Source organism: Molothrus aeneus, chromosome 1 (genome assembly GCF_037042795.1).
Source record: "Molothrus aeneus isolate 106 chromosome 1, BPBGC_Maene_1.0, whole genome shotgun sequence".
Taxonomy (NCBI): domain Eukaryota; kingdom Metazoa; phylum Chordata; class Aves; order Passeriformes; family Icteridae; genus Molothrus; species Molothrus aeneus.
Window position 1 is genome coordinate 96661586 of NC_089646.1, and position 14825 is coordinate 96676410.

Below are 14825 nucleotides of genomic sequence, written 5' to 3' on the forward strand. Positions count from 1 at the left end.
AGACATAATTGGTGAACTTGTTTCTAAATGCACTTTAAAGATGCACATTTAAAGATGTTTGTTCTCAAAAATGAGTAATTTTATCTCTCAGGAAGAATTCAACAGTACCAACCTCTACAATTTGGCACAACACATTTATTACTTCTGTAATTGCAACAAGTAAAATATTGATGTTAAGAGCTCTGTTAAGGTTGCTGTCTACCTACAATCTACTTTCTCAATGAAGTCAGAGTTTTTAATTACAATTCTTTATGTATGTGCTGATCCCTCAGTAGAGGTGAAGCTGATTGGCAGTGCAGGGTGGAAAAGCTCCTCGCCTGCACTAGGCACTTTCGATAAACCTCGGTCACAAGTCAGATCACTGTGAAATCCTGAAATGGCATTTTGTGCATTAGGAAACATCCTACTTGTGCCTCTATGAAACAGCCTACATGCCTCATTTTCCAAAACATCCCAAGAACATTTATGAAGATGTCTATGCAAGTGTAGACCACACTGAGTCTGTTGAATAAATCTGGGTTATTCTATCAAACTAAGTTTGTCAAATTCATCACATAGAGCACACTGAACATTTGAAAAATGTGAGAGCAAGATTTAGAAAAGGTGAAAAATCCTTATATGATCATGGGGTGTCTAGGTTGTTTTCAGTATGTAAAAGAGTCAGGAAAATACTCTTATCAGCTGATCTGTCTGCTACTTAGTGATCCAGAGTTGAAGTAGTAAGTGTATGATCTTTTGTATAATCCTTCTTCTTCCACAAAAGCTTTTTGGATCCCTTAAGGATTTCACTGCTTTTTATTTATGAAGCAGTAAATTTTGTTACTGTTGATTATAGTGTAGCAAAACTTTTTTTAGTCATACTATTCTGTTCGAGGTTAATGTAACTGGAGGCATCTTTTGGAAAACAATTGAAAGAAAGACTCAGTGACCTGGACATGCTGAAGATCATATCACAGCTTCCTTTCATGCAGGAACTCTATAAAAGAAAAGAGCAGTGCTGAATATGCAGTGTGCTCTTCCAAAGCTGGAAATTATTACTGATGTAAATAACACTGCAGCATCTTCTTTCCACTGCATATGTAGAATGCTTTAATGTGCATCTTACTACATGACTAAAATCAATGTTGGTAAACCGACCACAAAGAATGATAGAATCCTAAACTGCAGGATTGAGTTATTTCAGCTGAAACTGATAAATAACCTCCTTTTCTTTTAGGAAAATAAGGAGGTTAATATTTTTGCTAAATGTGCTCACAATAGTGAATACACAAACAGGTCTCTTTTGTGGGTAAAAATCAGATTTTAGCTGGCTATCAAATTTTGCTGCAGAAAAGAAAATGCTTTGATGGAAGAAATGTCATTTTACTATATAGCTTGCATTCAGGGCAGATTCTCAAAGACGTGAAGGGCACTTAGATACATCAGTTAGGTGCCTCATGGATCTTCATGCCTTTGAAAAAACATCCTCTCTTGCTCCGTTAGGATTTTCTTAATGCAGAATTTCTTTTATGACTCATCTCTATCATGTCTTTGCTGTAAATAAAACATGGTCTTGATTTCATAAATATGTTGATAGGCTGCATGGAAAAAATTAATCATTGTAAACCTAAAGGATACTTAGCAAAAGTGAAGTGCATGAATTGAGTAATATTGTTTTAAATTGTATTCAATGGCTGCAAAAAGTTCTATGCAATCTCACTATTTTCACACCAGAAAGGACATTTTACCATATAGGAAAAATAATAAAATTTCTATTTTTCTCATCTGAAAAAAAAAGAAAAAGACAGTGAAACAAAGATATTTAAAAACATATTATTTAGCACTAATATAAAGAAGTTATAGAACACATTGACAAATATAGAATATTACCCTTTTCATAATGATACCCATTTTTCATAAAAATAAGAAATTGCTTAAAAACTGGTAACATGTAAATATTTACAAAGAGGGAGCAATTTTCATATGTAGGTAAGATAGATGCTTACATATCAATCAGAATTTAATTTTTTATAGGTGAAATTTGAAACGAAATCTTTATTCTCTGTGAGTCCTTAGCAAAGTTGGTGTTCACTTCAGCATGTTTGTGGCTTCCTCACTCCTTGTTTAAATGCTAACTAGAATGGCAATTTTATATATACTACTGAATGCTAAATCATTCCTATAGCAATGTGAAGACAAAATAATTGGGATTTAATTTTAAAACTTTCAAGCTTCAGATTCAGAAGTCACACTACTTCTTTTTTCTGTTACTGAAAACATAATTAAAAACCAAAATTAGCTAAATGAAACATCAAAAGCAAATTAATGTAAACAGAAGTGACTATTTTTGTTGTATTAGAAGAGGAAATCTCTCAAACTTGCTCTTGTAAAAGTGCTCTATTTAATACTTTAAATTTTTGAGAGCTGTTTTAATATTATTGATCATTACATCAAATTATTGCTGGCTGGTGCTCATTCTTTGTTGTACTGGTATCAATAAATATGTATTGTACAATTCTGCTTTTTTGTCCACAGCATTCAGGTTCAACGCTGTAAGTGAAAAACTGCCCTGAAATACATAATTTCAATGGGATTTAAAATACTCATTATCACTACATTTTCTTTTAACTGTATTTAATCTTAATCAAGGACTTTTTTAGAACAGAACTATTACATTACTATTACATTAATACTATTTCGCTTAGCAGGTAAACTTGAGATGCAAAAAAAGTTCAGTTAGTTTGATGAGACCCATATGTCATTAAGATGTTTGGCAATTGACTACATTTCTCTCTTTTTAGTCTTCAATATCAAAACCCAGGCTAGTAATTTTTTTACAATTTTTTCCAGTCTTACTGAATTCAGAGAGAAGCTCTGTGTCTGATAACATGCAACGTGTATGGCCAGTCAGGGAGGGGAAACTTTTCAGATTTCAGTTAGTGATGAAGACAGAATTTTAAGATCATCTGTTTAAGTGAAATGAAATGCAATTTTTTTTATATTTAAAAAAATACTACTGTAACTGTGCCTGTATGGTGTCTGTGGTGTGGAGTCTGCAGCATCTTCTTGAGCTTCCACTTGTCAGGCTGGGAGGAGAGCACCCTTCAGGAGATGTGGTTAGTTTAACTTCCAGCCCAATCCATACTTTGTTTAATGCAAATCCAAGACCCATAAGCAGGGCTGTAATTTTGAAACTAGTTGGAATGCTGGGTGTATTTGTCAAATATATTTCAATCAGTCAAATCCACAAACATCTCTTCATCCTCCACTCCAGGTAGTGTGTCCCTGATGCATCCCTTGCACATAATAAGATTATGCTGCTGCAGGGGAGAATCAGTTCAATCCTTTATTCACACTCAGGGCCTTCCAGGGAAGGAGGTGGGATAGTTTTCCAGCAGTTCAACAAGCTGATCCAGCTCATAATGATGTATTTGCTAGGTCCAATACAAGGTTGAGAAGGAAAAGGGAAGTGCAGGACCACTGTGCCCCAAAAAGTCCACAGTCACACCAGGTCAGGTGAGTGTGAGCTAAAACCCCATCCTTAGTGCATGAAACCCCTGATTACTGATACTACAATGTGAATTGTAAGAAAATTCTGGTAAGACAACCAGAGGATGAGTGGAAGGCTTTATGCTTTGACCAAAATTCAGTAGGACTGAAGCAGCAGCAGACAGCTTTTCAGAATATTTTTTCAGCTGACTGTTCTGGTTCTTGAACTTATCTTCAGTTAAGAGCTCTAAAATATTTACCAGAAAAATCCTATAAAGATTCTAGAAGGAACCTCATTCATAAATATCAAAATAATCACTCTAGATGACTCACTTTATGCCAGATGAAGACTCTCCTGGGAATGCTCAGTGATTTCAGATTTTCCAGTCTACTTGTGCAGGTATGCTAAGTGGCTGATCTTTGATTAAAAAAATAGATTAATTTCAGTGAAATTACAGTAATTGGTACTACCAGAAAGTCTGTTTCTAGCCAATTATTTACTAATTGCTCACTGGTGCAACAGAAAGTGAAAGTAAGCCTTGCCATGAAAACTTTCAGGTTACTGGCACATAAGATAATCACTATGGTGACTTTATTTCTCTGTAGCAATTCATACTGCTTTACATATCACTACCCTAGTGAGTAACTAGATTCTTCCATACCATATTGTGACTATTTATATGCAGAGAGTTCTCACCAGCTCTCTAAGGACCCTCTTCATATCAAAGTTTAATTTGTATATGATAATTCACTGTTAGGTCTCTTAGCAAGATTGCCCTAAGCAAATAGGCAATGCATCTGAAAAGGGTCATTTTTCTCAAAGAAATTTAATAGAACATTACTTAGACTTTAACATTCATCTGATAATCAAAACATATTTCATTCTTCTTATTTTTAGATATCATTAATTCAAAGGGGAAACTTGGATATTTTCTCCAGTCTGTGACTCTCTTACGCAGATTCAAAAGACAAAAGCTGTATTGTCTGTTTCTAAGGAAAAACTGCTGGAGGCAGTTCTTTTGTTTTTCTAATGAACACCATATGAAAACAGGCATAGAATAACTATTTACTTACATGTAGTGGTCTGCTAGGGTCTCTTACATGGTCTATTTTCCTCATCATGACACTGGTCAGTCTATTTACAAGATTAGTCTCTTTTTTCCTATTATTTTTTGCAATGCAGCAATTTGTTTATTATTTTGAGTTTTTAATGATGCTGATCTGTGTAAGGGTGAATGATACTATTATGTATAGTTTATCAGGCTTGAACACATCAAAGAGCAATAGTATTTAATAGTTTTAAATGTTACGGAGTCAGTCTTGCTCATTTCCTTATTTCAAAGTTCAGATTTACTGTTCAATAACACCACAACTTTTATTGTTCCTGCTGCTGGAAGTTTCTCATTTGTCTGGTTAAGGATGATTTGGAGGGCATGTTGGAAGAGAAATTGATGTTTTTATAGGCTTTCCTGTATTAAACATTGATGGCTGGATGTGGTTTTGGTGATCAGCTATAATGATTTACATATTTGCTTTGCAGCCCAGCATTTTCTGCTGCATGAGTTCCATACTGATGGAACTGAGGCAGTTGGTGTATTTTGTATGAGCCCACTGACATAACAGCACCGGCCACATTGTGAAATGTGTCGGACCTTGGCCTCCACCATTCTGCTGCCAAACAGAGGGGAACAGTAGCTGTGCACTGTGATACTGTTAGATGGGGTTTTTATCCCCTCCCTGGTGTATGCAGATACACACAATGAGTTGAACACAGCACTCTAAAGAACAGCATTTCTTTGCAAACACAGTACAGGTACAGACATACATATTTCTCACATATATTAATTTCTCCGTACAAGTTATCTTCTTCTTGCTGCATCATTAATTTTCTTAGAGAAGAAAACCTGATCTACTCATTTTAGTAACTGCAACTGTCTTTTATAATGAAGAGTAACTTTTAGAAAACATTTAGCAGATAAAATAGTTCCCTACATTAAACCTTACTTGAGAAATAAGATTGCACAATCCAGGAGAGACAGGCTGAACAAAAGCAAAAGTATAGAAACTGACTTGCAATTTTCCAGTTTCTCTGAAAGTTTCAGAACAACTAACCACTACTAAAGATATATAGCATTCATTCCTTGAAGAATGACCTGTACAAAACATGCATCAAAAGCCAATAAAGTGAGGCAATGATTTATGTGCATCCCAGTATCAAAAGTGACTTTCAAAGGTAAGAGAGGTGTTCTGAAAAAATTATTGCCCCTGCATGGAAAAAAAAAAAAGCTTTTTATTGAACCCATTATATTAAAGTGAAATGGATAACAAATATATCTGAAAGTAATTGCACAAATATTCAGTTCAAAGAAATCATAGGTCACTGGTAAGATCTGATGTGGTCAAAGGCTTTTTTCTTGTGAAAAGCTTGGTAATTAAAAACACAGATTGTATGGGATAGATAGCCTACAGTTTTTCTCAACTATAAATTGAGTTAAATACTTAATTTCTGTTAAATGAAAATACTGAGACACACCTAACACTATGAAATAAGAAATAGCACTTACATTGTTGGAAGAGCATTGGCAGAAAAAAAAATTACATGAAAGTTATTTTAAGTCTTGCTTCTCCCTACTTATACCTATTCTGTCTAAAACTGTAACTAATGGTGTGACATCTGGCAACCATATTACCTCAGGCTGTGACCTTGCCAGTTCTTACAAAACTGTGGGAAAAGTTTCACAGTGTAGGCATCAGGTTTGGTTTTTTTTAACTGTCTAGAAGCACAGAATCAAATATAGATACAAGCTACTTTTATTTCTAAATAGCTATACCTGCTATCCTCACAACAGTTTCTTTCAAGAGTTGCAGTTAGAGCTTTTGTAGGCAAAGAAACTGAGTGGCTGGCTGCTATTGGTGCAGAGCAGTTCTTAAATTTTTACAGGAAGTCTACTTTATCCCAAATTAATTTGTATCATCCAACTTGAAGAAATATATAGCAAAAGAGAGCTGATTCTGCAAAATTGTAAAATATTATCACAAAATTTTGTAGCCAGAAAACTTTGCAAAGTTGTGCATTTTTCCTATCTGTTTGAAAAGGATGATGTTTTCATTACTAAAATGGTAATATTAAGAATTTAGGTGCATTGTTATCTGACCACGTTCCAAATCATATTTGTAGTTATAATCATAAATATTTTCTTTTCCACCTGCTGTCAAGATAGTAATGAAAAGAAGATAAACCAACATCCTCAGTCTGCTTTCTGGCAGAGGTCACTTTCTGCTAGATGATGCTGTTACAGAGTTTCTTTGTTCAGTCCCCAGGGAGCTTGCCAGAGTATTTCCTCATTGCATGGCAATGATCACTGCAGAGCAGTTTTTCATTTCAGAGACCATCATGTTGCATTAAGCACTGTGAGGAGTGGCATCTGGAGAAAGCCCATCAGTGTAAAAAGGAAAGTTAGGAGGAACATTAGCATCAGATATGAGTATGAAATCAGTGGTACCACAGAACAGGAAAGAAGTCTTGGCTGAGTTGGTAATCTCCAGCTACCCAGAGGCCATTTGCTTTCTCTGTTCATCAGATGGCTATTTCATAGGTTTGGTTTTAGTTTTTTTTTAACAGAACTTCTCATGGCTTCTTCAAAATTGCCAGAGAAAATTGTTCTTTTGCTGAAGAAGTTTTCTTAATGTCTTGTTCGCCCTACTGATAAAGCGCCTGAAACACAAAGTGAGGATACAGCTTTGGAAAAATTTCAAGATGGGAACCATCAGTCAGAGAGAAGAAATCCTGTACCTCTGCACTTCCTCCAGTGTGGAGAACACAGCACCATGATTTTTTTCTTCTGAAAATTTGTATAAGTGATGACTGTCTGTACTATGTTTGTCCTTTATCAAAGATATTATCTAAATGTTTAATCCTCCTACTCACATCATCACCCATTTTATTGAAAATTGCTGCCACAAACTGATACTTTCAGTGCCCTTGTGTTTTTCTTTATATAAATTAGGTAGGAATAAACATTGAAACAAATAAAGCAATTCTCTTTGTTTCTTAGGATCACATATACAGGGAAGATAAGTCTTTAACAGAATGCAATTCTCCATATTCAGAAACTCCACAGTTTCATCCAAGCATCCTTTTGGTAATGACTTTCATGTGTGGAAGCTACCAAAAAGCTTCCTGAATTTTTTTATATCTAAAAGCCCATTTAAACTCTGCATGCTACTTTTGCCGCAATCATAGGACTGGGTTAAGAAGCTCTCCACATTATGAAAGATGCAAGTCACTGAAATAATGTTCATACTTTGAAAATATGTAAGTCTTTCAGGTAATGCAAAAAAACACATCAGAAATATGTGCACCTAGAAACTGAATATTTCTTCAGAAGACATGTATCTTAGCATAGAAATTACCTGATATCTAGAAACCCTAAGCCATTCCTGGATCTAAGGGATGATTGTACAAGATACACAGAGAATGCTGGCACTGTGGTACTCCAAAAGAAAACTACAATGGCAAAGTAGTATCCAGCATTCCTGCAAGAAATAGTTCTTAAATGTAAGTTAATTAGATGAGATACTGTGGATACAGACTTCTCTGACTGCCTGTGGTGGCTTGACCTTGGCAAGCTGCTCCTGGAGAAGACAAGAAGAGAAGATTAGACGGAAAAGTTCATGGGCTGAGGAAAACACGGGGAGATCACTCAAAAATTACTGCTATGAGCAAAATAGACACAACTTGGTTATTATCAATTTCTTTTATTGCCTTATAACAATAGAGTAGAATTGTGAGAAACAAAGACAAAATGAAAAACATCTACCCCTAACGCTTCCCCCTTCTTCCTAGGCTCAGCTGCTTGAGTCCTCATTCCTCTAAGTCCTCCCCTGTTGCCAGAGGGGAGATCAGTCCATGACAGCTCCTCTTCTGCTCCTCCTTCCTCCCCCTCTTTCCCTGTTCTAGCACGCGGTCCCTCCCATGTGATATAGTCCTTCAGGCCCTGCTGCAGCATGGGTCCTCTCCAATCTTCAGGAAGATATTGCTCCAGCATGGGTCATCCCCCCCCAGGCTGCAGTTCCAGCCAGGAGCCTGCTGCTGTGTGGGCTCTCTCAGCGTCCTTCAGGGTATGGCTGTCTTCTGATGGGGGACATTATCTATGGGCTGCAAGAGAACAATCTGCATCACCATGGTCTTCTTGGACTGCAGGGAATCTCTGACCTGGCACCTGGGACACCTCTTTCCCCTCCTTTTCTGGCCTTGGTGTCTGCAGGGTTGTTTCTTTCACATTTTCTCTTCTCTCTCTCATAGCTGCTGTACAGCATCTTTAACTTTTCCTTAAATAACCTTTCCTGGAGGAGCCACTATCATGGCTGTGGGACTGAGCTGTGCCCTGCAGTGGGTGGGCTGCAGCCAGCTGGAACTGTGTGTGGTGTGGGGCAGCTCATGTTTTGTTCTCACAGAGGCCACCCCTGCAGCCCCTCAACTGCCAAAACATGGGCACCTACACCCAACACACTGCTTCCGTGCTCCCTTAGCTGAAAGCAAGCACAAGCTGGGGCCTGATGCACAAGGGGGTCAGTGGCACACAAGTGAACAGATCAGCAATATGACTGAAACCTGAGGAGCACAGTCACTGGTGGTGTCAGCTCTACAGGTCTCACATGAGTAATGAAAGCACAGTACTTGATAAAAGACCCCTCAGTTTGGGCACGACCAGCTTTGAATTTGGACAGTACTTGTGACCAGATGTGGAGGCATCTCTGAGCATCTCCAGCCTCAGGTGAAGACAAGGGGAAGGACGTGCAGATGTTCAACACCTGAAATTCAGACACAGGGAAAGTCAGGATAACCACTCAGACTCACTCTTATTTGAAAGTACTCATAAAGATGCTGCCTTGGAAGAGGTGCAAAACAGCAACAGGAAAAAGGCTCAAGTCATAACACCTCCATGGTTCCTGTAGGCCTGTTTGGGGTGGCAGAGAAGCAGCCAAAGGCCCATTCAGTCCGAGCTAGAGCATGAGCCAGCCTTTTGCCTTTAACCAGCTTGATTTTCATTCTGTAGGTATGACATAACTCATGTCCCTCACCTGCCTCTCAGCACCGTGGTACAACTTTAATAAAAAGGACAGCAAATTCATCCTGTGTGAATGCAAGCACTCAAGTACCTGCTGGAAAACCTTGCCAAGGAAATCAGTCCCTGTGGTTCAGGTATAATTTCCATTATTAAACACTGATTTATTTAATGTCAGTATCAAATAGGCTGCTAATAGCCAAAATTTGCCCAGTCATATTTAACACATTAAACAGAGGTAAGCTTCCCTGCTGTTATCCTTAAATCCAAAGGATTTCTCTATAAATTCAAAGTAAACTTAAAAGCTTTGTGGAAAAAGCAGCTTTCATATTGAGGGATCTAAATGCTGAACAGACTGGACAAGTTTTCTCTCTCTCTGTCCAATCTACATTCACTGTAAGGAAACAGGAAAGAAAAGGAATGTCCACATACCCAAACACACATAATAGAAAAAGCTAAGTCAAAGACCGTGGTAAAATCTTTGTAATAGTAATGTACAAAGTAAAGGCCATCACTATCCATATGAAACAGAAACATCTGAATTTATTATATTAAATCAAAGATCTAATCTATGTAATCATACAAAGGATAAGCAAAATGATATTCTATTTCACTTGTACAGGAAAAATAAGGACTTAACAAACCAAGGTAAAATATAAATATGCAATTTTACAAGCCTTGATATTCAAACTTTTTTTTTTATAACTGGTGATTCTTAACTAAAAATTAAATAATGGCCTGTAAAATCTTTATGTTAAACCAAAAATTCTTGAAAAAAAGTCACCTATTTCAAGATACCTTAAAGGCAATGTATGAAAATGAAACAACCTTTTTTCTTTCATCAGCAAATCAAGAACTATAAATTCAGTGCAGTTCACAAAAAAATTCACAAATGTTTGAAAATCCAAATAATCTTTAGATTTGTTCTGAATTTTAAGTGACTCTCAGTCAACTTTGGTGTTAAGTAGCTTAAAATTTTCTTTTCCTCAGTATTGATATACTTTGATAATTACAATTATGTCCTCTGATGTTCAAATTCTATAAACAATTCTATAAACTGCAACTAGTTGGCTGCACTTTGAGTAATAGGCTTTCAGTTAATATCAATTCAAACTAAAAAGTATTTTCCCTAAGCTGGTCTGTAGAAATTTCTCTAACAATTTTGTCCCTTTTTTTTGTTGTTTTCTTTTTTTAAAATCTCAGTCAAGACAGAGGTTCCAAGTTAGAGCAGATCTTGGTTGCAATTTGCACCAATGTAACCAAGTTTTGAGAAAATGGCTTACAGAACAAACAAAGACATAAAGAATCAAGTGTTCTCCATGTAACAGTGGTCTAACAATAGTTTCACTTTATGTGTAGAGCTTTTGTTTCTGGATCTGGGAACAGCATATGGGCAATTCCTCTTACCCTCGGAGGTCAGATTCCATTATATCTGACCTCCACATTACAAATTAGCAAACAAAGCCATTTGTGAGCCTTCACTGCTTGTTACTGTTATTCATGCAAATCTGCTGCAATGTGCCATTTAGGACAGTCCTTGTTGTAGCCCAACAACACTGCGATCTATGCCAATAGCCAATAGACTGAGATACAAAGAAAGAAACAAGAAGTTAGCATCAATTTTCCCAGCTATCCACACCTGCTCACATTAAGAGCAGAAGTATCTAAAAATAAATGAGCCTGTCCTTGTTGGAGGAATGAGGGTCTTGCCCCCAAGAAACAACAGAGAGAAGCCTGCAGAGAAAAAGGAGGAAAAGATGTGAATTCAGTTTATCAGGATGTTCAGAGCTGTTAAAGCCCCAGGTGGGGGGAGAAGAAAAAATGGAAAGTTGACATTGAGAAGCAGCTATATTTCAATTCAGCCTTCTTAGATGCTTATTAATGTTTTATTCCTTCATAAGGCATACTGAAAGACAATTAAATATGATTAAAATAACAGCATTGATTACTTCTGGTGTAGCATTTTATTTAGAGTTTTTTTGGTTCAAATGCTCTAAAATCCCAGGATCTTCAGAACCGGTATGTGCTATGCCATGAAGATGCCCATTTAAGCTGTATTAAATTGGGGTAAGCAGGAAGAAGGACACTAGTTGTTTTGGAGTTAACCTCAAATAGCAAAATTTTAAGCATGGTTGTTATATTCACTTAAATGGAAAATCTGAAGTACGGGGAGTCAAACTACATTAACTCCTCTTTTTGATGATAACAAAGTGGCCTTTACTAAAGAGTGTAAAAAACAGTCATGTAACAGCCAAGAGATGGGCTGTTTGATCTTGTAAATTCCTTCTGTATATAATTTACATAATTTTCTGTGACTCAGCAGTTGTTTATCAAATGGCTTCCATTACATGGAACATCACAGATTCTGAGCCAAGCATCTTTGTAGCATTTATCCCTTCAAGTTTGACTTTAAATTATGGACATTTCCATAATTTAAATGGAATTTAATTTAATTCTTTCCGTAAAAGAAAAATTAATCTATTTTATGATGTTAATCTAAAAGGAAAAAATTCCAAAATTTGATGGCACATTGGTGTGTGTGTGGGGGGGGGACATGGAGCACTTTTGCATAAAAAATGCCACATAATCTGTAAGGTAACAAATTAAGAAAACCACATTTCTGTTTTCCTGGCTCTTCCTGTCCCCAAGTTTTGATGTTTTTCTCTATATGTGTTTAGGAATTATTACAAGTACTATACTTGTAATAAGTAGGTAATAAGTCTCCACTGAAGGGTTTATAACCAGTTTCCTTACCACCAGTGTTTTTATGTCTTCTTCTCTTTTGCTGGAAAAATTTAAGGGGAAAATCAATGGGAACTTTTTCCTGTTTCAGTTATATAAATGTAGTTCAGTATAGTCCTTGGGATTTACTATTTAGGACCTTCTCATGTGTTTACGACTTCCAACGGAGATTTTGCATAAGATCGCAGGAATTTTAGAGTATTAATTTCTATGTTAAAAAATAGGGAAAGGAAGAACAAACATTTTATTTTTTAAATATATAATAAACAATTAGTAATATAAGGAAGTACATTACTATAAATATGATTGATCATATATTTATCTCCTTTTCCTCTTTCTTATGTTTAATGGCCAACCTTTCCAGTATTTCAAGTCAAAGTCCCAGCAATTGCAGTGATGCATGGGGATAAACACATCCATATAATTTTAAATCTTCTTCAGTGTTTTGGCAAAATTTATATCCGTAAAAGTACTGTATTTCACACCTTTATTGAGGACCTCTATCCCAGCCAAAGGTGAGACTTTCTTTAAAAAATTTACCTTCTTTAAAAATTTGATCTGTATGCAAATAAAATAGCAATTTAGGCATGGACATTTTATATCTGTTTTAGTTGTAATTAGATAGATCACAACTCCTAAGAGGATATTTAATTTTTTTTTTAATTGTCATAATGTTATAGCCAAACTACAAGTTATAATTGTGTAACTTATTACTATACAGTATAGTATATCTGAAAATCCAAAGTACCTTGTTGTATCTTTTTACATTTTACAAAAATTTTTTCCATGCCATTTGCCAGGAACAAGCACTAAAATGCATCCTAAAATGCTGCACTGTTCATTGTAGCTGTTCTGATACACTGCTGAGCTAAATGATCTCTAATATTAATACTTTTTCTTTCCAAAACTAGTCACATCTGGGCACCTAAGAGTGTTTACTTCATCTGGGTCAGTATTTTTTTTGAAGTTATGAACAATTTTCTCAAACAAGGAAGTTCTATTAATATAAGTTTACAGGCAAGAAGCCCATGTCTACGTTCTTCTCTGACTCATCTGTTATCAAAAGAATGAACATCAACTTTAGAAAAAATCTATTTTACAACTGCAGCCTGAAACTTCAAAACTGTTTAGAATCTTTCAAAGTCAAAAATGTGCAATGTTAACATCTCAGATTAAACAGAGACTAACACAGAGAGAAAAATCCACTAGCTGTATTTGTGTCATGGAAAGATACAAAGACAGGATTTACCATACCTGATCAACATCCACATGAACACCCTATCTAAACCTGGTGATCTATTTAAAGCTTTGCCCAGTGTGGGATGCTTCATCTAAAGAGGAAGTCTCGCTACTCTCTCAAATTCCAAGTGAGTTGTGTAATGCTGTTGAAAGCTTAGGAGATGCAAGTATTTCCTAAATTGACCAAATACTGAGCTGAGCCCTGAGGCTTCCCTTAAAGTTCAAGACTGTGCCTGAGACCATAGCCAGGATGTGGTTCTCTGGCTGGCCCTCTGTACTTGCTCCCTGTCAAATACACAGCCAACACCTGTATTTGGCTCTTCTCAACCAACTTAAAGTAGAGGGAACTACTAAAACAATTCTTTAAAAAAGTGAAAACTAGAGACAGGAGGCTTTAAATGAAAAGCCAGACTTAAGGCTGGAGGATAAGCAGTTTTGCTAGTAAAAAGCACCTGTGACTCTGTGTCTGCACCCTCACTCCTGCAAGTTTTACTTAAATATCTTTCACACAAGATCTCTTCTAGAAAGGGACATTTTAGTGCTGCTGGATGAGATAGCTTGCTGTGCTAACTAAGAAAACTGTCACATCTATAACAAATAACTTGTGATGAAATATTTAAGTAACAGGCTCATTTTGGATTTCTAGTGGCACTCTTTCAGAGAGCACACAAGACTGCACAGATTAAGAAGTCAGTAGAATTTCTTCAGTAGTGAATTACTGCTCATTTTCTCAGAAAGAATTGTAAATGTAGCTGTATATTTTATTGTAATATATCATTTTATCTTAGAAGTAGCAGAACAGCTGGGGTTATCTCAGTGTCACCCTACTTAGCTCTACTTTTTGAAGCTGGTGATTGGCAAACAATTTCAGCATGAATGTTTATCATACAAAACCTTAGATCTGGAAAACATTTTTAAAATTAGTTGTAAAATATTGCTTAAATTATTTCTGATTTGATCTGAATAAAATATAAACCAAAAATATTTTGGGACTGAGTTGCATTGAGAGATATTTTTCTCCCTCTGTTCTGCGTCCTAGCATTTTGATATGAGGATTTGACAGTTCTATTTTTCTGAAAGGCCAGCAGAATGTTAAAGAGGAAAATTAAGATTCTAAGAACAAAAAACTATGTTCTTTTTGAAAAATAAACAATATACACCTTAGGCTGGTGTGCAATTTGCAATGACGTGAGTGAGCTTACATTTTAATGTACTATAGCTTGAAAAGCACCTTGATTAATCCTGATTTTCTTTAGAGACAGAAAAGCTTTTAGAAACTGATATTTTAGGAAAATGAATCAAAAGGAA